A 26,397-nucleotide genomic window follows, 5' to 3' on the forward strand; every position below is an offset into this window, starting at 1 on the left:
CCATAATATCATAAATGGGATTTTCAGAAAGATTTGATCATTGCTTTACGATTCATAATATTTTAATGATGTCTCTATGATATTAAACACACTGCTTTAGTGTCTTCTAGTTTCAAGTAACTTTTTGGAAACCACATATCACCTTTCACAAGAAAAATATTCCTAATTCACAGAGGTCAAATATTATTTTCCCATGATGAATTCTTCCAAGTTAAATGGTAGTCAGAGATAGAGGAACAGGTTCGTCTATGCTGCTGAGTCATGGCTGGGACGCTGCGAAATGCCTTCATTGTGTTTGATTCTAAGCTTGTGATAATAACTGGTGTCAAAAGATGAGAACGTTCTGTACTGGAATTTGAAAAATACCTTTGATTAAAAATGAAGCTCTGTTAACAGAGTTCATGTTAAAGTCTCAGCTGACCTTTTAGTAGGAAAGCTACTGTAAACCGCACAGGTGGCTCCATCCACGGAAGGCAGCAGCGGATTCTGAGTTTATGGGCTGATCCTTGGTGATTTAGTCTAATGCCAGCAGGTAGGACAAGTGTTAAGGATTGTGCTTTAAAGTCAACATTAACAATGAGCAACAGCATATGACTATCGTGATGCCATTTAAAAAGTAGGAGATTGATCTGGTGTAAATCAATCTTAACGTTAAAAAACTCAAATTGCATCAGAATCAATTTTTAACTCGATGCTCTCATACCAGATGGCTTCTAAACAATACTCACTTTGGTTTCAGTGACATGATTCCTTCAAGGAATTTATCTAATCTTAAATTTCAATTTAATTCTTGGAGTCTGTATAAGAGAAAGACTCTTTTCATCATTAAATCAGTGAATTTTTGTGTGCACAAAATGTCTTTGTTAAATAAGAGAAGATAATAATAATAAAAAACAACCTAGAGAGCTGTCTCAGTCTCATTGATTAGGGAATAATTCATTGTTCTCATTTTTTGCTAAGATTCCCCATTAATGTGACTCTTCAGTATTGCTCAAAAATGATATATTAAACAACAAAACCCCTTGCAAACTTTTAATATCTATCAATTCCTTATTAGTAAAAATTACCCACTCATGATAAGAGTCTACCAGTTTGTTTTTAGTTTTTGAGTTTATATTTCCATTGTGTCTGTTTACTCTAATTAAATGCAGTATCATCATGGATTTGAAGTTAAAGTTCTTCCGGTCTTTTGTAGGTAGGCACTTCTTAGACTTTTCATACTGATATATTGGCCTTGCGTGCTATTATTCCTTTCTTTGGAAAAGCTCTTTGCTTTTTATTGATTTTTGTTTTTTAGAGAGAGAGGAAGGAAGAGGGAGAGAGAGATAGAAACATCGATGAGAGAGAACATCTATTGGCCGCCTCCTGTATGCCCCCCACTGGGGATCGGGCCCACAACCCCGGCATGTGCCCTGACCAGGAATCAAACTAGCGACCTCTTGATACACGGGTCAACGCTCAACCACCGAGTCACACTGGCCGGGCACAAATTACATAGTTTTAAGGTGATACGTAGTATAAAAATTATATCCAGGTGAGGGAAATTTGGAGTGTGGGTAGTGGGATAGTTGAAATTTTAAATAAAATGGTCAGAGTAGGGCTCACTGAGAAAATGACATTTGAGTCAATATTTGGGGAGATGTAAAGAGCTCAAAAGCCTTTTAACAAAGCTGATTATTTCTCTGCATATTCTCTGGCTTTGATTTCCAATTTAGTAAAGGAGGGAAGAGAAGGTCAGAGGTAGGACAATAAGGCTTTTCATTATATAGAAGTAGGAAAAGATTAAAAATGTATCTGCAATTCTAAGGTACAAGAGCATATTATGCTACAGATAAAAACTAGTTTTTTAAAATCTTGTTTCTTCCACTTGCTGGCTCTGTGGTCTTAGGCAAGTTCTTTAAAGTCTAGGTTTCAGCTTGCTCATATTAAAGTGAGATGATAATACTTGTCGTATAGTAAATAAAATTATGCCTATCAAGCACTTATCACAGTGACTGACATAGTAAGGATGCAATAAATATTAAGTATTGATGTTTTCATTTAATATTTTAATCTTGTTTTTTGAAAATGTAGACTTTTTCAAAACCCACCAAGTGGAGCTTTTTCTTTCTAAAGGGAAATGACTGAGTTCAAGAATTTTCTATAATGGTAAATTGATTTTCTTTATGGACAAAGAATAAAATGTGTGCTTTGAAATACTTTGGCTATATTTATTTTGAGGCAATTCCTGACCAAGATTAGGTAAGACCATTACCAATACCCTAGCTGAGTACCCAAGATAAATTCTTTTTACTTTGAAATATATTTTTATTGATTTTAGAGAGAGAGGAAGAGGGAAAAAGAGACAGAGAAACATCAATATGAGAGAGAAACATCAACCGGCAGCCCCCTGCACACACCCTGGCCAGGGACCAGGCATGAAACCTGGGCATGTGCCCTCACCAGGAATCCAGCCAGTGACCTTCCCATGCACTGGACGACACCCTGCCAACTAAGCCACACCGGCCAGGGCCCAAGATACATTCTGTGTTCACGGATTCTGTCCTTATTTGGAGTTTAATAGACATGTTTTAATTATTCAAGTTGGTAAATAGACTGCAGTGTTTACTGTTCATTTAGTTCTGTGCGAGTCCTCAATACAATGGAAGGTTTCCAGGTCTAGGTGACTTTTCAAGGTAGTAGAATCTTAGAAAGCCAGTCTTAGGCTTTCATGTAAATTTCCTTATGCTGATATTTCCTTTACTGAAAGATTGACTTCGGTCCCCTCTTCCCTTAGTCCTCGGGTGGCATGAGCAGGGCAACCATAAAACACATTGACCAAATCGGAACACTCCAGAGAAGGGTTACGGAAGCAGTATTAATAATGTTGGGACAACCGGTGAAAACAAGGACCGTCCCAGGCAAACAGGATGCAGTGTCATGGCCCCATCGGGCAGCTTTTTGTTCAGTAAAGGTTCTAGCCAGTAACATAGGGATGAGTAGTTTTTAAAAAGTATGAGATAATTGTTACCTCAGGGATAATTTGAGTAGACAAAACAAAATTACCTTACTTGGAGACAGGCCAGGAGAGCAGAATTCTTATCCTTGGTTTTTATTTCCATTTTAATAAGGGTTATAGAGTTTCTCATGAATGCCAGTTGTTACAAAATTGATTAAAAGCTCATTTGAATTCAGGCTTCTTTGCAAGACATAATTTTTTTTTGGTTTGCTTCTTTGTTTTTTTTGCTTAATTTCTTGTATTTCTCTGCATCCCAGTAAAGACGGCTTTCATTCTCCTTGGCAGGCGCTAGGTATCTCATTCATAAAGTGCCTAGGCCAGTTTATTTCCAAATACCTGCCTTTGGTTGGTTTTGGTCTTACCATGACCATATACACCAACATCCCCAAAGTTTTCGCCACAGTCTTCACCAGCAAATATGTTGGAAGAATAATCATGCATGGACACCCACTGAGGGAAAAAGAGATGGGGAAAAGCAAAGGTAAAGAACACAATGCTGGCGTTTTCAGAATGTGGAGACCTTGGTATCTCTCTTCCAAAATTACGCTGCTTCTCTGATTCTAGGAATGTGTGCATTATTTCTGTAATCTCAAATGAGTATTAGTCCCAGTACTATATTAGAGTCATGATTTTTGAAATGGGAAAAAACAAATCAACGTTATAGTGCATCAAACATCCTATGACTTTGAAATGCTAATATGGTTACACCCTTTATTAAGTGAGAGAATGGGTCAAATACAGGCTAGAGGGCGGTGTAGTGAACTAACAGAGGCATAAAAAATGTGGAATTACTTGCTGAATTCTTCAAGTTCTGACTTCATTCTTGGGACTACTTTATGTTATGTAGGTAGCAATTCCAGAAATGATGTCCCATTACAGTATTTTTAGAGGTGCTCTTGGGCACAATAGCTCTAGATAGTGGAGATGAGGTAGATAGTCAGGGTCTTTGAGGCTAGTTTACTTCCCTGGCTCGTTATATGAGAACCTTGCATCATCCGTTTTGCCTCTAATCACGTTTTCCATTTCTGGTGTGTGCTTCGCCCATAACCCCAGTTTTATATCATAACACTTGCTGTATCAGCACCCGCTCTCTTTCCAGTGCTCAGTTTTAAACAGCCTCATTATGAAAAATATAGTACTTAAAAACATGGCAAAACTGTATATTACTTTAGCACAAGAAAAAGAGATTATCGTGAAATGCACTGACTGCTGAACTAACTTGAATCAAAGGGGCATCTCACTATTTTAATTGATTTTTTTCTTGTCCATTTTATTAAAAGAATCCTTGGAGAATGTAAATGGTCGATTACTTCTGGAGACAAAGGGACACTTAACTTATTTGTTATTACTACCAATATGCCCACACTTTCGTGAAGTTAAACATTTCCTCATCATCGCAAAATAGCTTTTAATGATGAATAAAATATTTCAACTCTTGCTAAAATCTACTTGACTTTGAATAGTAAATGTAAGTTTTACTGATCTATGGTGGCTTTGTGTCAAGAATAGGGATTATAATTGTTTGTATGTAATACAATTACTCTTTAAATATTTTCTTATTTTAATTCTGAAAGCCGTACCCAGACAAAATAGTATGACACTATGAAGGTCTTCAGATGGGGTCTCCCACTGCTTAAAATTACACCAATTTAGATGCATAAATAACCTTATAAATCTCTGCTCAAAGGCCTATAGAGCCCATAGGTTCTGTTGCCAAATTCCAGCGCTGGTGTGGGCTCTGGGTTGTAATGTTCATACAAGTTCAGATCTAGTTAAGTTCACTCACCCACTCCTGAAATTAGGCTAATGTGAAAGAAAAATCATGATGTACATGATACGTTTGGAAAGCATAGTTTCAGTCTGTTCACCCCGCTGTTTCCCACTATTCCACGTACACTTTAAGTGATGGAATTAGGTTTATGGACATTTGCAAACAAAATCCAGTTTGCATTTGTTTTCTTCTCATAGGTAGAAGGTAAGCCTTGGGTCTTTGTCATCTGAACTTAGGGAAGCAAAGTAAAATGTGTGAAAATACGAGGTCTTCCCATGGCTCTGAAAGTAACACAGCTCTGTGCTGGGGGAAAGTAACCCCTGAGCGGGAACCACAGAACCCACAACTCAGCGCCTCGGGGGCCCTGGTGTGGCACCCTCCCCGGAGCCCCCCAGCCTTCCCGGCCCACGTGCTGCAGATCGATCCCATGCGCTTGATTCTTTTACACCAGTGTTGGCTCTTCCCTACAACACACCGTCTCTTCTTGTAGCCTTCAGACCCTTTCCCTCAGTTAGACCTAAGGAAGGAACATTCTGAAGCGGGGACACTCCTCACTTGATTTCTTCACCTTCTCAAAAAAAAAAAAAAAAGGGGGATTGCTTTTCTTAATGGCCTTCTCTGGGAAAAAAAGAAAAGAAAAGGAAAATGTGAAAACATTCATTTCTTCCGTTTTTTAGAATCAGAGGAGATATTTAGATATTTAAGTATAAAAATTAACTAATCCAATATTAGCTTTCTCATTTAATATAATTGAATACAATTAAAATGGCTGGGTGGCTGAGTTGGTTGGAACGGCATCTCATGCACCAAAAGGTCCCGGGTTCGATTCCTGGTCAGGGCACATACCTAGATTGCCATTACAGCCCCTGTTGGGGTGTGTACTGGAGGTAACCAACTGATGTTTCTCTCTCACACTGATGTTTCTTTCCCCATCTCTCTCTAAAAATCAATAAAAACATATCCTTGGGTGAGGATTAAACAAAAAGAAAGGAGAACAAACTGAATCAATTGAGCCTAACAGGCTGGATACCATGCTTCCTCTACATTTTTGTATTTCAGTAGTGGAAAGTAACTTATTTTGAGAAGCTAAGTTCATCAAGACCTGTCATTTGAACAAGTTTCTCTTCTATTATAACATAAAAAATTAGCTAGTTCTAAATCTTGATTTTTAAATATCATTTGTTATTTGGCAAAAATTGAACATACGTTTTATTCATCTTCCACAGCTTTTTGACAGGATTGGAGATCACAAGTTATTTTTCTCAAAAATTACTATTAAAACATTTTCTTAGTTTAACTTTTCCCCTGACTTCCCACATTAAAGAAAAAGAGCAAAGCACACTTATTTTTTTACATTTATGTAAACCTCAGGCATTTTAGCTAATGCTTACTTTTCACAATATTTAACATGTTGAAGTCAAATGATTTCACTATTGGGAACAATAATCCTCCCCTTTTAGAAATGAATTGTTGCCTTATTGTTTGTATTTAGCCATAGCACTAGTGTTACACATTCAGAAGAAATAAATATCCTCTCCTTTGGTCAATAAGAGATCCACTTCATTTATTTCTATTTAGTTGTCTTCTTTTTGTCTGGATTTAGACTAATGAGAAAATCTCAGAGAGATTCTTTACTGTCTAAACATCAAGCACACAAATGCTTCTCAATAGAAATAACACAAGAAATGCGTTCAAAGACAATACGTAGCCTGAGAAATTCTTGTGTGCTGACAGCTCTCCAACAGTGTTGTCACAGCAGGAAGACATCAGTTGAAGAAACAGATAGTGACCTCAAAAAAAGTCTGGTCAGCAGTGTGGACAGGGTTTCACAAGATTATAAATCACCCCAGGGTCGCTCTGTTCCCACCATAAAGAGAGCATGGTCTTTTTATTGTAATCTAATAAGAGATGGGAGCAAAGGACAGCTCCAGTGTGTGTTTGCAAAAAAAATTCTTGATTACAGTTTCAAAACTATACAGTTTCTCTGCTATTGAAGTGCAGATTATAGGGGTTAAGGCCATGTTAGGATTGGATTACCTTTTATAGCTTTGTGTTATCCTCCAGTTCATGAATCAGAAAGTACTTAAATAAAACTGAACATTTGGGAGTAATCCTAGTATGTGGCATGGTGGTTGAAAATTAATCATGATTTGGTGATAGATTATTAAGCCTTTCATTTGAAGGAGGTCTTTCACAGAATCAGCAAAGCAACTCTCTGGTGTATGTGTGTGTGTGTGTGTGTGTGTGTGTGTGTGTATGGAAAAATAAAACTATATATATAACAAGTTATGTTAGGATTGGTTCAAAAGGCAATGATTTAGTGAAAGAAAACATGCATTTATATTAAAATGTGTATAAGAGATGTAAACATTAAGTCTAGAATGACTTACTAGCAAATTTTACAGTTTCTTACATATTTTTACAATACTAACGTGTTTGTTTCTATGTTTATTTTTATATGCTATATAACAAGCTAAATAGTTAGTAAATATTTTAAATGACTTATTTTGACATGAGAAAGGCTAACGTTTCCATCTTTAAGATACTCAGAAATCAGAAAAATTGCTCTCAGTAGATTAAGGCTTACTGAGAAAATGGTAGCCAAAAATTTGAAGTAAAACTCTGCCTTTGATGACATTTTAATAGGGTACATACAGTACTTTATGTTCTTTTGAAAAAGTTTTACCTTTATTCAGTCATTTTATCATTTATACGTAAGCTCCTTCTTCAGCACTATTTGCTCTGTATACATTTGTGGGAACATAATCAGACATCCTACCATTTAGATGGATTTTATTCCCTAACTTATCGCCTTTACTTTGTCAGTTTGTTCCTCTGAAACCATACTGACATCTAGAGATAAGTCCTATCAGTCTTCGGCGATTGACTGAATTTTGATTGCGAAGAAGCCATCACTTAGAGTAGAGAAAGACAGAGTGAGGTGTATGGCTAAGGGTATATTTTATATTATGATTCCAACACCCAAAGGTAAATAAGATGGAGTTTGTGGCTTTTCATTTTTTATTAGGCGTCAGATGGACTTGTGCAGGCTGTTTCCGTTGTGTGTTTTCCTCTTCCCTTAAGGAGTCACAGACCCTGTGGTTTTGCTCTCATTTACTTTCTTGAGCAGAGATGAATGTGAAAGGGAATACTGAATCTCGAAGGATATTAGACTGGTCGGTTAAACATACTGGGTCTTTAATTCATCTCCGTTTATTTTCCAGTTGTCAATTTCTCTCTGTTTCTTCCTCATTTATATATGCTTAAGTAGGTGAGGAGGCAGATTTCAACTGTGTCTCTTTGCCTCGTAATTTCTCCAGTACTCCTGAAACTGCTACTCCATGAGCTGGAAACTGGAAATGATCAATATCCAGGCAGGTTCAATTCCTTTTTTAATACAGAAAACACTACTTTTGTGATGTTCACAGCCTCCGTTGACTTAAAGAACAAAAGCCCTGAATGTCATTGCACATTCAAGCTGAAAAGAGTAAACGGGACAATAGTAAGCAAGTTCTTATTCTAACTATGCTAACTTGACTGTCTCCCATCGCCTGCCATAAGAGAAATAAGATATATCTAATCTCAATTTCTCAGACCTCTTTTGAATTGAAAATGTTGAAGAAGAGTTTTTAATTCTTAATTTCTTTTCAGTATTTATAATAGTAAAAAGTAAAATGAATATATCCACTTAAAAATGCATGGTGAATTGAGGAGAGTAAGCTGTTCTGATGCCTTATATGTGGAAGACATATATTTATATGAATATATATAAATATATATATGAATATATATATTCAATCATTTATAGTAGAAATACTTCTCTGTTTCTACTCTCTCCCCAGGTAAAGCTTACAAATTAATTCATAGCAACCGCAACCGTCACCTAACACTGGAATTTCTCATATTACTAAGGCTCGCATATAACCATCTGTTTTGCATATGCATTTGTTCTTGGTGATCTTTATTACTAGATGGTCTCTATAGAAAGTGCACAAGTGCAAATGCCAACATGTATTTTTGTTAGTGGTCCTGAATAGACTGGTTAAGGTAGAAAAACAAATGTACTTACTTTGATTTATCACTTGTGACATTAGCATGTACCATACTGCTCTCTGGGAAACAAAATGGTTGCACCTGAGGACAGTGATATAAACACTACTTTGATTATTTGAAACAAACCATTAGGCTTTGATGAAAGAACTATTACCATGGTGAATCCTGTACAGGGGGGGCGCTTGGATATAATGGATGAGCCGTCTGCAATTACTTGTTTAGAATTTAAAGAAGACAAAGCTTAGTTTTTAAGAGGAAACGAATATATAAAGCTAATTGAATTATATATGAATTTTTATGGTAGAAGTTTTACAGCCACTACATACTTTCCTGCAGTAGCTTTCTTGTTGATAAAATCAAATTAGATAAACTTATTCTAATGTCAAATGAATTGTCTTAAAATTGTCTAAAATTCTGTTGTCTTTCAAAAGGAATTTCCTTCATGGAACTTTATTAATTTACATCTACAGACTAAATGATGTTTTCTTTTACTTATACTTTTAAATGTGCGCACGCGTGTGCGCGCACACACACACACACACACACACACTGAAGCCTAATTATGAATTAAATATGTATTTATCCTATATAATGTGTGGAGTGATATATAAAATAAAAGTCCCAATAAACCAACTATTAAAATTTCAAAAGCATACATTAAGCTAAAATATTCAAGTTCCTAAAGAGGGAGACTTTTTCAACTTTTTTACCTTCGTACATTAGTGTGGATTGAATGTTAGATGATTTGATCATTTTATTCAGTCTTCAAAACTAAATTCCTGGTCTTCAGGAAACAGGATTTAAGTACGTTTATGTGGAAGGAGAGAGTATGGAGGACCAGAGGCAAGAGGAGAGAGTAGATACAAGCACATCAGCGATAGCTTTCATGAGTGGAGGGTCAGACCCCAGAGGTGAACCTAAAAGACTGTGTGTAGACCTTAGATACTGGAGAATCCAGGTGAGGTGAAGGAAAGTGGGCTACCCACAGATGAGCTACTGCAAGAGAGCGACCCTCAAACTGAAAAAAGAAAGGGCAAAACCACAGGAGGACCATATAATGAAGAAAAACCCAACTGTTTTCCCAATGATGCCATGCATCTGCCCTGAAACCTCATAACCTATCTCTGTGAAGAGCCACGAGTATTTTCAAGAGTGTGTCTTATTAAAACGATCTGCTTTGTAGATTCACATGACATCAATCCTAATGTTTTATGGTAAATACATCTTTATGCTACAAACGATGGTTTATAGTTTTAAAAGTATAAACAATTTAAAACACATTCAAAAGCATTATTTTGGGGGTGCACTTTTCATGTGGAGCTAGATGGCATAAGTACAGTTAGCTTCCTTTACGAAGGAGGAAATGTAGGTTTCACAGAGGTTAAAGAACTTCTTTAGGGTCAAGGATAGTAAGCTGCAGAGAGAGAAGCAGAACCCAGATCTTATCTCTCGGTCCAGTGCCTTTCCGTTACCCCGTAATGTAGCTTTCCACTTTTGAAAGATTGTGGTTTCCCGACTCAGAGGGTTAAGTCTTCATCAGAAGACTAGCACTGAAAACAATGCAAACGTTTTCCCCTATGCAATTTTATTTTCAGGGTAATTCTATCTTCTTTACATATGCATTTTGCTCACAGAGGAGAGGAAGGATTCTGTCTCCTGGCTTTAAAGGTAACCAAATTGTGTTGCAGTTTTTGGCACAGCAGCTGAATTTACATTATCTATGTTGCAGAACCTCTTCTTTACTCGGTTAATCAAAAGCGATCAGAAGGATTATAAATTTACAAATAAACTCAGGTGACTGTTAAATAATTTTATGAGGTTAATGACACTGTTCTTTTTTTTTTTTTACTCTTGACTACACAATGCAATTGCTCTAAAATTTAGTTGCTATTTAAAAATAAATAAATAAAAAGAGCAGAGACAATTGCCTTGACAAAGGATTTGCTATTTAATTTTTGCCTTAAAACCAGGAAACCCTAATCAGCTATATATTTATCACTTTTTCTCCCGTTCTTCTCTTACTACTTGAACTAGCACGCACTGTCTGAAGTTTTATTATCCGTGACATAAATTAAATTGTAAATGTTAAAAGGGTACTGTCCCATTGAAGGTGAATCCAATGTTTTTATAAACCTAATAAGGATCGTTCTATCAATGACCTTATTCTTCTGTGGTACGTGGACAATCCTTTGATGTAGTCATCACTTCTTTGCTCTCAGTCTCTCATTCTTGGCACCTGCTGGCACTTTCGCTAGTAGGGAATCATTTCCTGGTTGAATTAATGTGTTCTCAAGTTTGGAATTTCGTACACAACCCAAGGATGCCTTACCAATTAATTTGCACATTTATTTTGTTTTTAGCCAGCTTGGTATTGAAGGCTGTATTCTCTAAATTAACGAAGCCCATGTTGTACTGATCGGTTTTAGGTTCCTGAAGACAATGGAATGTAACGGGAGGTGATCTGGTTAGCGAACTGTAAGCCAGGAGGTTGCAGATCCGGCCTTCAACATCCCTGAGACCAGGATTATAATATGACTTTCTTAGATGCTGCTGAATTGCAACCACCTGAACTGTGCTTAGAAGAACATAAAGCAGATTTGCGCCCTAGAATTTGGAATCTAAGACCGCACCAACTCTTTTCTCTTCTGTGCTATTTCTTTGTTTTCAACCAAATCCTTTAAAACTGAGATGATGAAAGTGAGCCTGGCATAATAGGACCCCTTATCATGATGACAAGCCCTTCTCTTGGATATCCTTAATCACTGTCCCGGCAGAGTTTAAATGTCAGAGGGCAGCTCTCTACAGATTGAACTGTAGGCACTCAGAAGACTCAGGTCCAGGGCTTCTGACGCTTCCCTACCCCAACCTACAGTTCATGAGAAGCCAAGCAGTTGGCCCAGTCGAGTAGTCAGCAGACATTACCTGAATGCCTTCTTGTTATGGCAGCAGAGGAAATGTCTCCCCAGACCCCCGGGGAATGGCATGGACAAGTGCAGGGGTGGAGGGAAGGCAGGGTATCTGTGTTCCTGGATGAGGGGGCATCTGGGCGCCTGGGACAGTGTGAGCACAGGCCTGCAGGTACATAGTGTGTATAGCCTAGCAAACTGCAGACATGGCATGTTGCATTAGAGGAGAAGGAGAAAATTCTTGAAAGGTGGGAAGGGTCCAGAGGAAAGAAATGTTTTTTTTTTTCTTAACTGGTTTAATTTAAAATTACTAAAATAAACAAAACCTAAAATTAGTGTTTATTGAAAAAGAGTTATGCTCTACAAAAATCAAAATTAGGGAAGGATGCTCTGGCTGAGTGGCTCAGTTGGTTGGAGTGTCGTCCCCTACACCAAAAGGTTGCGGGTTCAATCCCCAGCCAGGGCACATACTTAAGTTTCCGAAGGGAGGCAGCCAATCGATATTTCTCTCTCACATTATTGTTTCTCTCTCTCTCTCTCTTTCCTCCTTCCTCTGTCTCTCCTGTTCCACTCTCTCTAAAATCAATAAAAACTTGTCCTTGGGTGAGGATTAAAAAAAAGATTAAGAAAGGCAATTATAAAGTTGACAAATGTGCTTTGTATTGGTATATATATACTATATACAACATTATTTTGTTGCTATAAAGTGTTCCTTTAAATATTAAGCAGTCAAATAGACATTTCAGTTCACGTTTTAGTTTCTAGTTTTTAAGATGCAGAATCTGGAATCTAGATTGATATGCCAAAGTCAGTGGACTCAGGGTGTTAATTCTTTCCATCACTTCAGTTTTACAAGTGCGTGGATACAGCTGTTTGTGCTGTTAACAGATGTCAGACTAGGGGCTTCAGGAAGCTTTTCCATATATCAGCTGTCTCCCAGAAGTTAAGTATTATAATGCATAATAATACTCTTGACACATTAAGGCCAGTTGTCTTTATTATAGGTACCAATCAGATATGTATTGAATAAATATATATTCACACAAAAACTTGTACCCAAGTTTTTATAACAACATTATTCACAATAACCCAAACAAAGGAACAACTCAAATGCCCATCAACTGATAACTAGATAAATGTAAGTGGAATGCCCATACAATGGGATATTCTTCAGTATCAATAGGAGATGAAGTGCAGATGAACCTTGCTACAGCGTGGATGAACCTTGAAAACATTATGCTACGTGACGGAAGCCAGTCACAAAAGACCACATGTTGTATGATTCCATTTATAGAAATTGACCAGAATAGGCAAAATTACAGAGACCCAGAGTAGATTAGTGATTGCCTAGGGCTGTGGGGCAGGGTGAAGCGTGATTGCTAATGAGTATGGGGTTTCTTTAAGATAAACATTTTCTAAAATTAGACTGTGGCGATGCTGCACAACTCTTTAAATATACTAACATCATTGAATCACATACTTTAAATGAATGGATGGATGATATGTGAATTATTTCTCTATTAACCTGTAAAAAGCAGTGATACATTGAATAGCTTGGATAAGGAAGTGAGTTAAAGAATGTGAAATTATCATCTGTGCCATTGTTTATAATATTCTTAAATAAAATATGGAGACTATATTAGTAAATAAAAGAACAAACTAAATGTGAAGCACATGATTAATAACATTTAAGGGCATCTTTTTATTGTTTCATTTAAAATATTTTTTAACCTTTAATCCATTAATTTGAGGAAGATATGAAAATTAATAAATTAATAGCTCTCTTACCTCCCAAGCCAATCAGTGATACATTTTCCATTTCTTCCTCCTGTGAGAGTCTCCTTAATTTAAGGCTTATTAGGAATATTCTTTGAGTTTCATAGTATGTTTTCCTTCAATTATTAAAATAAATTTTAAGCAACAATATTAAAAATCCCATGTTTACCAACATATAAAATAGTATATCTTCATCTTTAACTCGCTCAAGGAAATGAATGTGTTTGGACAGAGCTTCTACTTTATTGACTTTGTGATAGGAAAAAAACACATGCATTTTAGGGCAACCTCCCCCATTGTGTAAACCACTCCTTGGGAGTAAGTAGTGAATTATATTAACTCTTTTGATGAAGCAGTAATTGAAATAATACCCTGGTGACTTAGAAAGAGTTATCTTTTAAAATTGCTAAGAGAAACCAAATGGAAAGTAGAGTTTAGCTAAAAGAGGAACTCTAGCTGCAAGTCTAGAAGAGGCTAAATAAAATTCAAGTCGGCCAATGAGTTCCTTCCTTCTCTGCTCCTTGCCTCCCTCTTTTCAGCCTTCTTGTCTCCCCCCAACACCAACTCACCCCTCAGTCACTCATTTGTTTATTTCTCCTTCACTTCCTGCCTACTCACGGAGCCCCTGCCCTGTGCGGGCATACATTACTCTTACTGTGACCACAGTTTCACTTCTCAATATTTAGTCTGTTTACATAACATTTGGCTATTGATTGTTTGTTCAGAGTATTAGGAAAAAAATTCCTTTCTTCTTTCCCTGATTTCAGCATGTCAATTTGTTATAGGAAATACGTTGCCTCATTTTATTCCTTCATTTTCTGAGTAATTATTTGATCTTAGATATACTTTTCCGGGACCCAGCTGACTCATCTTAATAATAATAACAATGGTAATAATATACAATGTTCATGGTTATTATGCAGATAAAATTTAATGACAGTGTATGGAGCCAAAGCCTTGGCTTACTGTAGACAGTAAATGACAACTCTTTATTGATACCCTCTGTGTCCATTATTCCCTACTGGGTAATAACAACTTCTCTGAGAGACTTCAGACAGACACTTAAATTCGTTGGTATTTTCTTTTCTTTTTAAAAATTTTTTCTCTTAATTGATTTTAGAAAGAGAGGAAGGGAGAGGGAGAGAGTCAGAAATATCAATGAGAGGGAACATTGATTGGCTGCCTCCTGCATGCCCCCCCTGGGGATTTGGCCCACAACCTGGGCATGTGTCCTGACCGGGAATCGGACTGGCGACCTCTTGGTGCATGGGTCGATGCTCAACCACTGAGCCACACTGGCTGGGCTGTTATTATATTTTCTTAGAATAATGTCCTTTTCTTACTTCTGTTTCATGGCCTGTGGCAACAGGTTCAAGGAATTTTGAGCTATTTATATGGGAAGAAATTAGTGAGCTATTTCTCCTTGGCATACTCTGAAGTAGTAGGATTTACACAGCAATTTCTTGGCAGTTTTTTATTGTAAGTCCTGATGAATAATTAGCCCTCTGTTTTGAGTAGGAGGAATGTATTTCAAGAATTGTGCACCACTCTTTGTAGATGGCATAAGCCTCCAGATGAGTAACCTTTTCAACCATCGTCACTTAACGTCTATTTCTTAATCAACTGGAAACAATTACGTATGATTTGCACGGTGATCATCTTATAACTATGTTGGCAAAGCCAGGATTGTGTTCTTATTTCCAGTTTATGTTTACTTGGCTTAAATGCTTATTAAGCAATCAAGATACAAATAAGTTTCATCTTCAGTTGCTTTCTTCTTTTTTAAAATATATTTTTATTGATTTTTAGAGAGAGGGAGGAAAAGGGAAAAAAGAGAGAAATATCGCTGTGAGAGAGAACCATCAGTTGGCTGCCTCCTGAACACCTCCTATTGGGGATCAAGCCCGAAACCCAGGCATGTACCCTGACAGGTAATTGAACCAGTAACCTCTTGGTTCATGGGTCGACCCTCAATCACTGAGCCACACCCGCTGGCCTTCAGTTTTCTTATAGCTCTAAGTTGAATACTACCTTTGGCTATCTGTGATATAATATGTAAATGACATGTGCAGCTGTTCCATATTTTAGATACAGGTTTAACAGTTAGGAGTTTTTCATTATATGATGATTTCGATCATAATACTGAACTAAAAGAAAGTGTCTTTCTCAGTGCATCAGTGAAAACGTTTAAATAAGTTAATCACACGTCTTTATGAGGACTTTCATTTCATAGCTCGCTAACTCTCTAGAAAGTTCCATTGTCATGTTTTAGTATCTTTATGTGCAACATCTAGAAACAGGAGATTCAGAAAGAGACAAAACCCTTTCAATTCTGATTGGAACACATTACACCGTCCCCCCCCCCCTTTTTTTTTTATCTTAGTAAGTAGAATAACTCTGATTGCTGTTTGTTCTTTTAAAGGAAACATGGGACTGAGTAATTTTTCTGTCTAAATAGCTTGCAAAAAAGGGCATTTTAAGGCAAGCAATGCCTTTGCTTATTATACTTGTGTATGAAATAAGACAAAGTAATAATTTCTTGAATATATATATTTTTTAATTTATAAGCACAGGTAATTATATTCAGCTCTGCAGAAAATTATGACGTATAACATGCCAAACCTTGGTGAAGGTACTTTGTTATGGTGCAGGGTATAATCCCCAAAGATACACTTTCGGTAAATTTGTATAAGTTTCAACTATAAATAAATATATATTAATTATTCTTGTTCTTTATGCATATAGTTTGTAAATTATGGTTTGATTTTTTTCTATTTTATAGAGCTATTAAATTATAAACAATGAAAATAAGAGGTGCATTTTGTTCTGTTTTGTTTTTCTGTAATTCCCTCCCTCTTTCTTTTGAAACCACAGCAGGCCCTCGTAGACTGTTGGCCACTAAATTACAGCATGAAGACTTTGAGAAAAGTCTAACCTTCCTTAATTAATCCTAACCGTTTTAAATTGCAGTGTCTAAAGTGACAGGTTAATTTCAAATTCAGTTTTGATTGAGCATATGCCACTTTTTTACATGCTTTACATAACTAAAATAGAGCTGTCTTGAGAAATCCTTATATTAGGAACACGAACCCCGAGCAAGGACAGTTTCCTTCGGCGAATGCTCCTCCACACTCAGCGCCGCTGTTTGCAAAGACGGTGTCAGCTGCAGTGAGGTACCCAGCACCAACTTCAAATAAGTGCCCTTTTCCTTAATCTAAGAAATCTATTAGTAAGGGGCTAAAAGACATAAAGACACACTACACTTTTCCTGTTTCACACGTAGTTGTAATGCTATTAATCCATTTAACGTTCTAGAAGATGCCATTTTGACCTTTTGTGGGTAGCTCTGTTTACCACCAACATAGTAGAAGTCCTATTTCTTTTCCATTTATAGTATTAGTTAGTTTAATATATAATATTTTAATAAATAATGCTAAAATAATCTTAAGCATATTTAGGATTGGATATCATTGAAATGTGTGTGTGTGTAATTTTACTGGTGTGTGTGTGTGTGTGTGTATATATATATATATTTATCCTCACCTGAGGACATTTTTGCATTTATCTTCAGACAGAGTGGGAGGGAGAGAGGGGGGAAGAGAGAGAGAGAAACATTGATGTGAGAGAGACACATCGAGTGGTTGCCACCTGCACAACCCCAACCGAGGCCGGGGACAAACTGCAACCGAGGTACGTGCCCTTAGCGGGAACCAAAATCAGGACTCTCTGGTCCATGGGCCGATGCTCTAACCACTGAGCAAACCCGGCCAGGACTTTACTGGTTTATATTTTAAGGCAGGGACAAGGATGACGATGATATTCCACTTGTGTGACAGTGACCAAAGGAGATTTATTAAACAACACTATGGTAAAGAGATCGAAATCTTAGATGCTTTAACCCACAGGGTAATGGTTGGACAGAAGACCAAAACCATAAATTGTGCAATCATGTAACTTAAAAAAATAATGATGTTCTTATTATCTAAGTGCATACATCTAGAAAAAATAAGATTCCTAACCATTCCCATCTTATAGGAACATATCAAGTAGAAATCAAAGACTGATTTGGGGCAATAAATAGCATGCAGCATAATTGGAAAAACCTAAAAATTAACAGGCTACTTGATATTTAAAATCTCAGGATAAACAAGCTCAGAGGACTCTCAGTCTCATCTACTCAACTTCCCTCAATTTACAGATGCGGGAAACGGAGGCACAAAGAGGGGCTTCATAATCTGAGGGACTGGAAAACCATGTTTAATACTGAGATCATGGACAAAAGTGGAGGATAGCAGTAGAGGAAGGAGGAAGATGTTTTTGTTACAAACAGAGAATTTCATAATTGTTGTCTTGTACTTTTCCTTAAGAAGTACAAGGATCCCATGAGAAAGAGGTCCAGAAAGAAGATATGCTTCATTTCACGATGCATTTTGATCATTGGAAAACCAATAGCAATTTGAACTGCAAAATGGTCAGTGCAAGCAAAGCATGATTGTCGATGAACTATGTCTTCAAGCACAGACGCATGTGGCCACTTTGAAGTACAACTCTCAGCTGTCATGATCTTATGTATCTGTGTTATGGTCTAGAACTCTGACATTAGATTGGCAAGGTTTATACCTTGGCCTTTTTTATTGGAGGCATGATTGATGGTGTGATGAGATCACTGGAAAGTAAACACAAAAGGCCTTTCTCTTCCCATTTTGTTCTCCCTTTTGGATGTTCCATTTGTATACAGTCGCCCTGACATCGCTGTAGAACAGTTTATAGACAACAACAGATGGTCTCATTCTTTTCTCATAGAAATCATACTAAGAAAATGACCCATTACAAAAGAATATTTCTAACGCTCTTTCTACATTAGTGTGTATTTATAACTTTGTTACTTGTGATTTTCAATGATTTGCATTTCCAAAAGATATATTAATATTTTAGTTGACATATACTGAGCTCTGTTTTTTGACCCACAGTTTAATGCATTAGTCCAAAGTAAAGCTGTCAAGAGAATATTATAGAAAACTTAAAATGAAAACTTCAAAACTTCTAATGTATCTTGTAGCAGTTAGAATAGAATCTAAGCACCCTGCTGTGGCCTACCCAAGGCTTCGGCGACATTCCATGGCATTTTTGGTAATTAGAAAAAAGTCATCTCGGAGCAACCGATCCCCTTGGTTCCAGGACGGTGGTGCACTCCTTGTGTGAAAGAAAGCAGGCCTCTCCTCGGCTGGACGTTAGGGTAAGGCATGGTGACCAGGACCAAGGCTTCCTGGAGATCCCTTGGCAGGTGGGCACACCTCTGTGACGGTGCTGTAGATCCGCAGGTCTTCCTGGTGCTTCGTTCTTCTCCCCATCAAGTCTTCCCGTGACCGGTTTCATTCATAGTTTCCACTGGGTGTCAGTTCAATGACACTAGCCGTTTCTGGTCCATTCTCACGACTGTTACCCACACCTTCTCATGCCAAACACCCTTTTTATCACATTACATTATGCTATTGCTGCTTCGGCCCTAATCAATATCTGAAATTATTGTATCTGTTTTCTCTTCATTAGCATGTAAATTCTTTTGAGCAGGGACTTTGGTTTTCCACTATTGAATACTTAGCTGAGAACAGCACCTGGCACTTTGTGAGGAATCGATTAATACTTGTTAAATAAAGGATGAAACAACCTTTATACTCCCCAATTTGCTCTTGTTCTGTCGCTAGTGGAGAATGGACTTTGCACTTTCTTACTATTTGTGCCAGTGGAAAGAGAAAAGGGTATCAGGGAAGGATTGGTTTTTAATGCTTCCTTCCATCCAGTACAGAAGTATCCAGTGATGCCTATGACCATGAAAAGGACTTGTAGTGAGAGGCTGCCAATCCCAGAACCATACACAATAAAAGGAGAGAGGGTCCCATGATACTCTAAGTTCTGTGCTGGGTGTTTTCCATGGGCCCCTCCAGAGCCACACTGCATCCTTTGCCACTTGGCTTTAGGCCCTTGAAGCCAATTTTTTTTTTTTTTTATCCTCACCCGAGGACATTTTTGGATTTATCTTCAGACAGAGCAAGAGGGAGAGAGGGAGGAAAAGAGAGAGAGAAACATTGACATGAGAGAGACACATCGAGTGGCTGCCACCCACACAACCCCAACCGGGCCGGGGACAAACTGCAACCAAAGTACACGTCCTTAGTGGGAACCGAACCCAGAATTCTCCGGTCCGTGGGCCGACGCTCTAACTGCTGAGCCAAACCGGCCAGGCCATGAAGCCGAATTTTTACGGACGGTCTTACTGGCCTCTCTTGTTTTCTGGCTTCTGGATCTGTTCACCAATGGACGTGCCAGCTGGAGATCAGGAGCAGAGAGTGGGATCGGGCGTTTATGTCCCTTCTTTCCTCCTTGCTGCTTGCTGACGGGTGGCTTCATCTCTCCCACAAAGTCCACAGTGCTTGCAGGGCAACCCTATCCTGCCACTTCGGCTGCTCTCCAGTGGCAGTAACTGCCCCATCTCCTTGACAGACCCGGGGTGCCACACTCCCCTTTATTTACTTACGTGAACTCTGCTGATGCTTGTGAAAACACCCTTCCATCATGTAGGTCTCCTTAGCTGCAGCATTCAAGGAGACCAGGTTTCGTGCCAAGACCTTGCTTCCTGGGAATGGAGAAAATGCATTGGAGAAGATGTACTTAGGAAATTAGAATGAGAACCTAAAATGAACATATGCTTTCAGAACATAGTGCATAGGTTAAAAGAGACAAGGTGGCATCTATTTTAAAGAGCAGGTTTCCTTATTGTCTAAACCTCAAAGGGGAATCCACTTTCAACAAAAAGTTCGATTTACTTTGATTGTTTTGCTAATGGGAATGTAAGGCCATCCCTTTGGAAATTTAATGGTGAGTATGAGTTAATGTCGATGCCCAGTCTGGAGGATGAGCTGTAGGTGTGCAAGAGACAGACAGGATGATGGAGTGGGAGCTGATGAACCTAGAAGAGGCTGGAAATGACCAGCTTGAGCAGGGCGATCGCTTTGCAGATGGTGCTACTCACATCCTGCAGCGACTTCCCACCACAGGAAAATGCCAGCTACCTTCACTGTAGCCTGTGCTTGTATCATTTACTCGTTTCTTACCTCTAAACTTTCCAGTTCCTTGAGGTGAGGACTCTCTTGGACTAGTTCAACACCATCCAATAACAATATAATGTGAACCACAAATGTAATTTAAAATGTCTTATAGTCATATTTTAAAACAAGGTCAAAGAAACAAGTATAATTCATTTTTATAATGTAATTCATTTTATCAATATCGAAATATCTCAACACGTAGTCAACATACAAGCACGATTAATGAAATGTTTTACATTCTTTTACACACGCATCGCACACGTCAGTACAGACTACCCACATTTCCAATGCTCAGGGGTGACTCACGTCCCTGGAGGCTGCGGTATCGCCCAGTGCACGCCGGGTTCCCTGGTGTCTCACTGGTATCACTAGCCCACAGAGGAGTGCTTGCCAGTTTATTAAAGCTCATTGAGTGTTCAATAACTGGCTTGCAACTGGACAGAATGACTCTGCTTTTCAGACATTTCAGTATTTTGGAGCTGTCATGGGGGCAGAGAAAGTCACAGTGTTGTATCGGAAGCAGCACCCTTACCAATGTACAACACTGGGATCTAGCAGAGGGTCTGCCTGTGACTCCATCGCTTGCCCAGGTCCACACATGTGGGCCCTAGTTTATCCTGTCTGCAGAGCGCAAAGCTGGACTAGCTGACCCTCGGCGTTCTTTCCAATTTTAGTTTTATATATTTCCCGCTCCTCACCTTTACTCTTCTATACACATGACTAGTTTTCTTTTTCCCCAGAAGTACAATTCAGGCAAAAGTGGGATGAAGGGTTAAATGCCACCGAATCATATGAGAACTTTACATAACTCTTTCAATCCTTTATACCAAGACAGTGTCTATTCCTGAGGAAGCCCTGAGAGGATTCATATTGTTACATTGTTAACTTACTTAATTTATTTTTTTAAATATTTTGTCTTTATTGATTTTAGAGAGAGGGAGAAAGGGAGAGAGAGAGAAACACCGATGAGAGAGAACATCGATTGGCCTCCTTCTGCATGCCCCACACTGGGGATCGGGCCCACAACCTGGGCATGTGTCCTGACTGGGAATCGAACCGGCGACCTCTTAGTGCATGGGTCGACGCTCAACCAGTGAGCCACACCAGCCGGGCTACCTCGTTAACTTATTAATTTAGACATGTAGATATCTTACTGGCATATTTTTCTTCTTGATTTATTAGCTATTTTCTAAATTTTTGTTAATTTTATGACAGTGTTTTTGGTTAATCTGAGCTTATTTTAAAACCCAATAAAAATGTTAACCTTTTCTTATGTTGACATAGCCCATAAATTCATATTTATACAAGTGTAGCATTCAGTGTTACACCTGTGGTGTGAAATTTTACTTATATCATTTATTGAGTTTTATTCACTTGGGAAAATACAGAACCATTTCCCTAAAAAGGACTTGAAAAATCACTCAAATCAGTGTTCCAAAGGCAGTTTTTTTTTCTTCTTTTTTAATCACTCACACTCTTTAATACCCTTTGCAGTTATTTTAAAATCTGATATAGTATGTCTAGTTGTCTTTCCTTTTATAAATGGCTATAAATGCTATTACCACCTTGTTTGAAAATGTGTTATTTCACAGACTGTGTCTAAATGTGAGAAAAGTGCTTCACCAATTCACCAAGTTAAGAAACAGTGTTATTTTAGGCAATGGTAATACTGAATAACGTTGTGCATTGAAGCCGGGCTCTCACTCAGTGACTTCCCACATTTTTTTTTAAAGCCACATGAATACTTTCAAACATACACCTAGAAAACAGTCTGTGGTTGTTTTTACTTGGACAGTCTTGCTCCAAGGAATATTTGGACATTAGCATAAAGGTTGCACATGTTATACAAAGTGTAATTAAAGAAGCTTTGATCCCCAAATGTCAACTAGCTTGCTAAGTGTCATAACAAAGTGTCAAGCATCTGGTATACAGTTAATTTGTAGTCATTAACTCCATATTGTTGATGTGACAGTTTGTTAGCAAAGCAAGCTTGACAGTTGCATTTTGTTCATGATTGACACCTACAGACCTCCCCACCCATTTAGTTTACATTCCTGTTGAGGTTTCTTCAGGTTGCATTTTTACTGCTTAATTTATCCCATCTTATTAGTTGAAGTGCTGGTAAACTTTTAAAAACATATGCTATATCGGTACAGAAGTTCACATTTCTCCTCTAAATGTTCTAAATTTGTAAGAATGCTGGAAAGAAAGAAATGCTTGATGATCTATCTAAAGATTTGTTCAAGTAATGTGACAACCCATGCATTATACGGATGCATAATTGTCACAAATAGCATATTTATAATATGACAATTGCTATGGCAATTAATCTAGTCAGCATTAATTTCTTGTACAGTTCCATTAATATTTTCACTTTTCAAAGGCTCAGAAAACAGATAACTGGATACTTCATCATATTCTTAATTGCATTGATTTAATCCAAAGAGTCCATTACAATCTAATTTCAGTCCTTTAATGTTTTAAAATTTTTTCTTGTATTGAATTATATGCAACTTGTTTGATGCCAGGTTTTTACCACTGTTATTAATAGATTCCCATTTAAAAATATTTTGTAAGATATTGAATTTCTTACTTTCAAATATTCTATTATTAAACCAATCCTGTATTCATATATGCATGGTATTAGTGAATTATATAAAGGGAAAAAGTCAAATATATTTTATAATATAATGGATAGTATAATATAGTATAATATAATAAATATAATTTATAATATAATACAATGAATATAATCTATAGTATGTGAATGGATGGCAACAGTTTATACTTAATAAATCCCTACAGTTTTGGTTGGTTATGAAGCTAAGCAAAATGTGTAATGTATAAACTTGCACAAAGTAGTGGCAATAATCAGGAAGTTTCATTCACTGAAGGTATTTTGTTTCTTTCCTGGTAATTTGGAGAAACTAGATTTCTTAGTTCCAAGGAGGAATTGACTAATGGGAAGTGTTTAGATTTATATTCAGTTCATCTAGTTGATTTTACGCTAGCAGATAAAGCCACAGTCAATGCATTTGTTGACAGGATTGTAATCCATTTATTTTACCACTTGCATTAATTTTATCCTTAACCTTCAAAAAATTATTACAAGAACACAACCAACACAATACAGAGAGTTCCTGGCTGAGGGCTTATAGTCTGAATCCAAACCTTCATTTCGCCCCTAACTTGTCATATTACTTTGGAAAAGTATCTTTGTCTGTTTAGGTTTCATATCTTGATCTGTAAAATGAAACCACTAAGCTAGAGAGACTTAGCTTGTCTCTTCTAACTCTAAACATGATCAATTTGCTTGTTATTTTGCATTATGGTTAGGAAAGTGCTACCATTTAAATACTACTGATCTGATGTACCACAGAGAACTTGCTTTTTGGAGTGTTGTATATTTTAGCCTCCCTGAATATTCTGGCACAAAACCAGTCTGTTAGATGGCTTGGATGAGAACTAGTCAAACAAAATCATACTAAGTTTTGCTCTGAAACCAGTTCCATTGTATGGCTACTTTTTTTTCCTAGTTGTGCTGCCTTTGAGACAGAGGAGGGGTGAATTCTCCCTCTGAATGAAGAAAGGAAACTTCATTAAGGAGAGAAGGAAGGTTTGTGGGTGAAAATGAGAACATGGGGCTGGGTGTCAGGAGAATTATAGCACTGCAGTTTGAGTGTGAGCTCGGGTCTGGCATACATGGGCTGGTAACTAGCTTGATCACACGATAAGACTGTAGGCAAGTAACTCAACTCATAATGTCTTTTGTTTCTTTATCTTAGGTGTAGGCTAGTATCTCCCTTGTAGAATTTTGTGATATGAAATGACATAATGATTGTGGGTAAAATGTCTGATCCTTGGTAGGTGCTCTATAAATGAGAATCATTTACAAACTTAGTAAACTTAGATTACTTGCAAGTTTGATTCAGTCTTTTCTTCCCTGTGAAAGGAAAATAATAAAACCTATTAATTAAAACTGACATGTGATGACCGAGTGCAGTGCATAGAACGTAGTTGGAAACACTAAATATTTTTTACTGTATTAAGTTCATTATCTTTGTTTAAAAATTCTGAATATGTTAAAGGATAGACATATGAAACAAATTTTAGTGGAAGTCAATTGTAAACATGTAGGAAAAAGTTTGACTTGGGTAGTGGTGGTATAGAAGAATAGCTGTGAGTTTTCTGATGTCACAGAGGAGTAGGCTTGGGACAGATGAACAATTTTAGGCTGCCTGACTGTGCTATTATTATGCACTTAAGGGGTATATGATTGAAGCCCTGCAGTCTGATTTCATTGGATAATAACTCAGTGGCAGTTCAGATTATGTAGATCTCTAAGTTATAAATTTGGTCATGATGGTGGGAATAAATAATTTCCAGGTGTCTTCCTTTTTTTGTGGCCCATGACTTTACCTTCTTTTTATTAAGAGAAATCTCAAGTTAAATGGTAGCCTGTATTTGATTAGTTACTATACAATAATATATAAAATTCACATTGTTAAGAAATGCATATTAAATGCCCGAGTCCATTGGAAATAGACTTCAGGGAACTGTTACCTAATTTATTTTAATATATGTATATGATGACACCACTTTTATGACCTCTAACCACCACTGACCAGTCTTCTACTATTGATCACAGTACAGAATTTTGGAATAAAGGTAATATCTTTAATCTAAACTCATCAAGATAAGAAGGATATACTTCTTTTAACAGAAGTTGATTAGAAAGAATCAAAACAGCAGTGCATGTGCAAAATTATTGCATAGCTCTAGGATTTTAAAGAAAGGCAACAAATAGACCTGAAAATTTAATATTAGAATGTACTATGCTGATATAGTCTGTAAGAGAGTTCAACTGATATCCTTAAGAGTGGAAAAACCCATTTTTAAGTAAAATAATGCATACAAAATTAGAGCTCTATGCCTAATATTTAAGTACATATTCCTTGAGTTTAGTCGATTGTAAAATCTATCAATAACCATAAATCCAGAGTAAAAAGAAAATCTATGGGAGGCCACTGTGATCCTTAAGATTAGTACCTGGCGTACCGTGTTAAGTAGTTGTAGGGCAATTTAATTTGTAAGTCAGTTTTTGAAAGAGTTCAGATACATGAAAGGAAAATAATGTGTAAACTTGTAGAGAATGAGAAAAGATAGAGGGAAATGTTCAGTTCATTCTACTTCAATTTATAAACACTTAAGATCAATTTGTAATAAAGGAATCTGTTTTTAAATACCATTTAACAGCTTGTGTACAGACATCCAGTTTCAAAAACATTTTAAAGATATATTAACTTACTTGATCTTCACATGAAGCTATTATAACCGTATTCTATTGAAGTAGGAACTGAGGTTCAGAGGATTATGCCAAGGGATGGTTCAATTGCCATCATGTTACTTGGTTTCTGCAGCAGGATGGCGGGTAAAATAGCAAAGGGTGAGCATAGGGAGAGCCAGGTGGCTTGGTTAATCCCAAATCTAAGTACACTCAATGATCTTTCCAAAGTTTCTCTGTGATTTGTTGGTGTTCTGTTAGATACTCTGAAGCATGCCAGAGGTTCAGTGACTAAATGGTAAACTAGTGGTCTAAGGAGGTAATGCAGCCCAGAGCTTTATTTTCTGTTAGTCTGCAAATTGTGATGGAAAAAAACACATAGATGGATCTGATCTAGTATCTGAGAATTGCACTAATTTCAAGAAATGTTTTATTGCATAGGAACTTGTTTTTTATATTTAAACTATAATATATAATAGACATATGTAGCTTTTCTATTATAG

At 37.2% G+C, this 26,397-nt stretch overlaps 1 protein-coding gene across 1 annotated transcript in view; it reads left to right on the forward strand.

Moving 5' to 3' along the window:
- DACH1 (dachshund family transcription factor 1) overlaps positions 1–26,397 on the forward strand; it is a 410,092-nt gene that overhangs the window by 27,161 nt on the left and 356,534 nt on the right. The window lies entirely within an intron of this gene.

The sequence above is a fragment of the Molossus molossus genome, unplaced genomic scaffold (assembly GCF_014108415.1).
Source record: "Molossus molossus isolate mMolMol1 unplaced genomic scaffold, mMolMol1.p scaffold_m16_p_9, whole genome shotgun sequence".
Taxonomy (NCBI): Eukaryota; Metazoa; Chordata; class Mammalia; order Chiroptera; family Molossidae; genus Molossus; species Molossus molossus.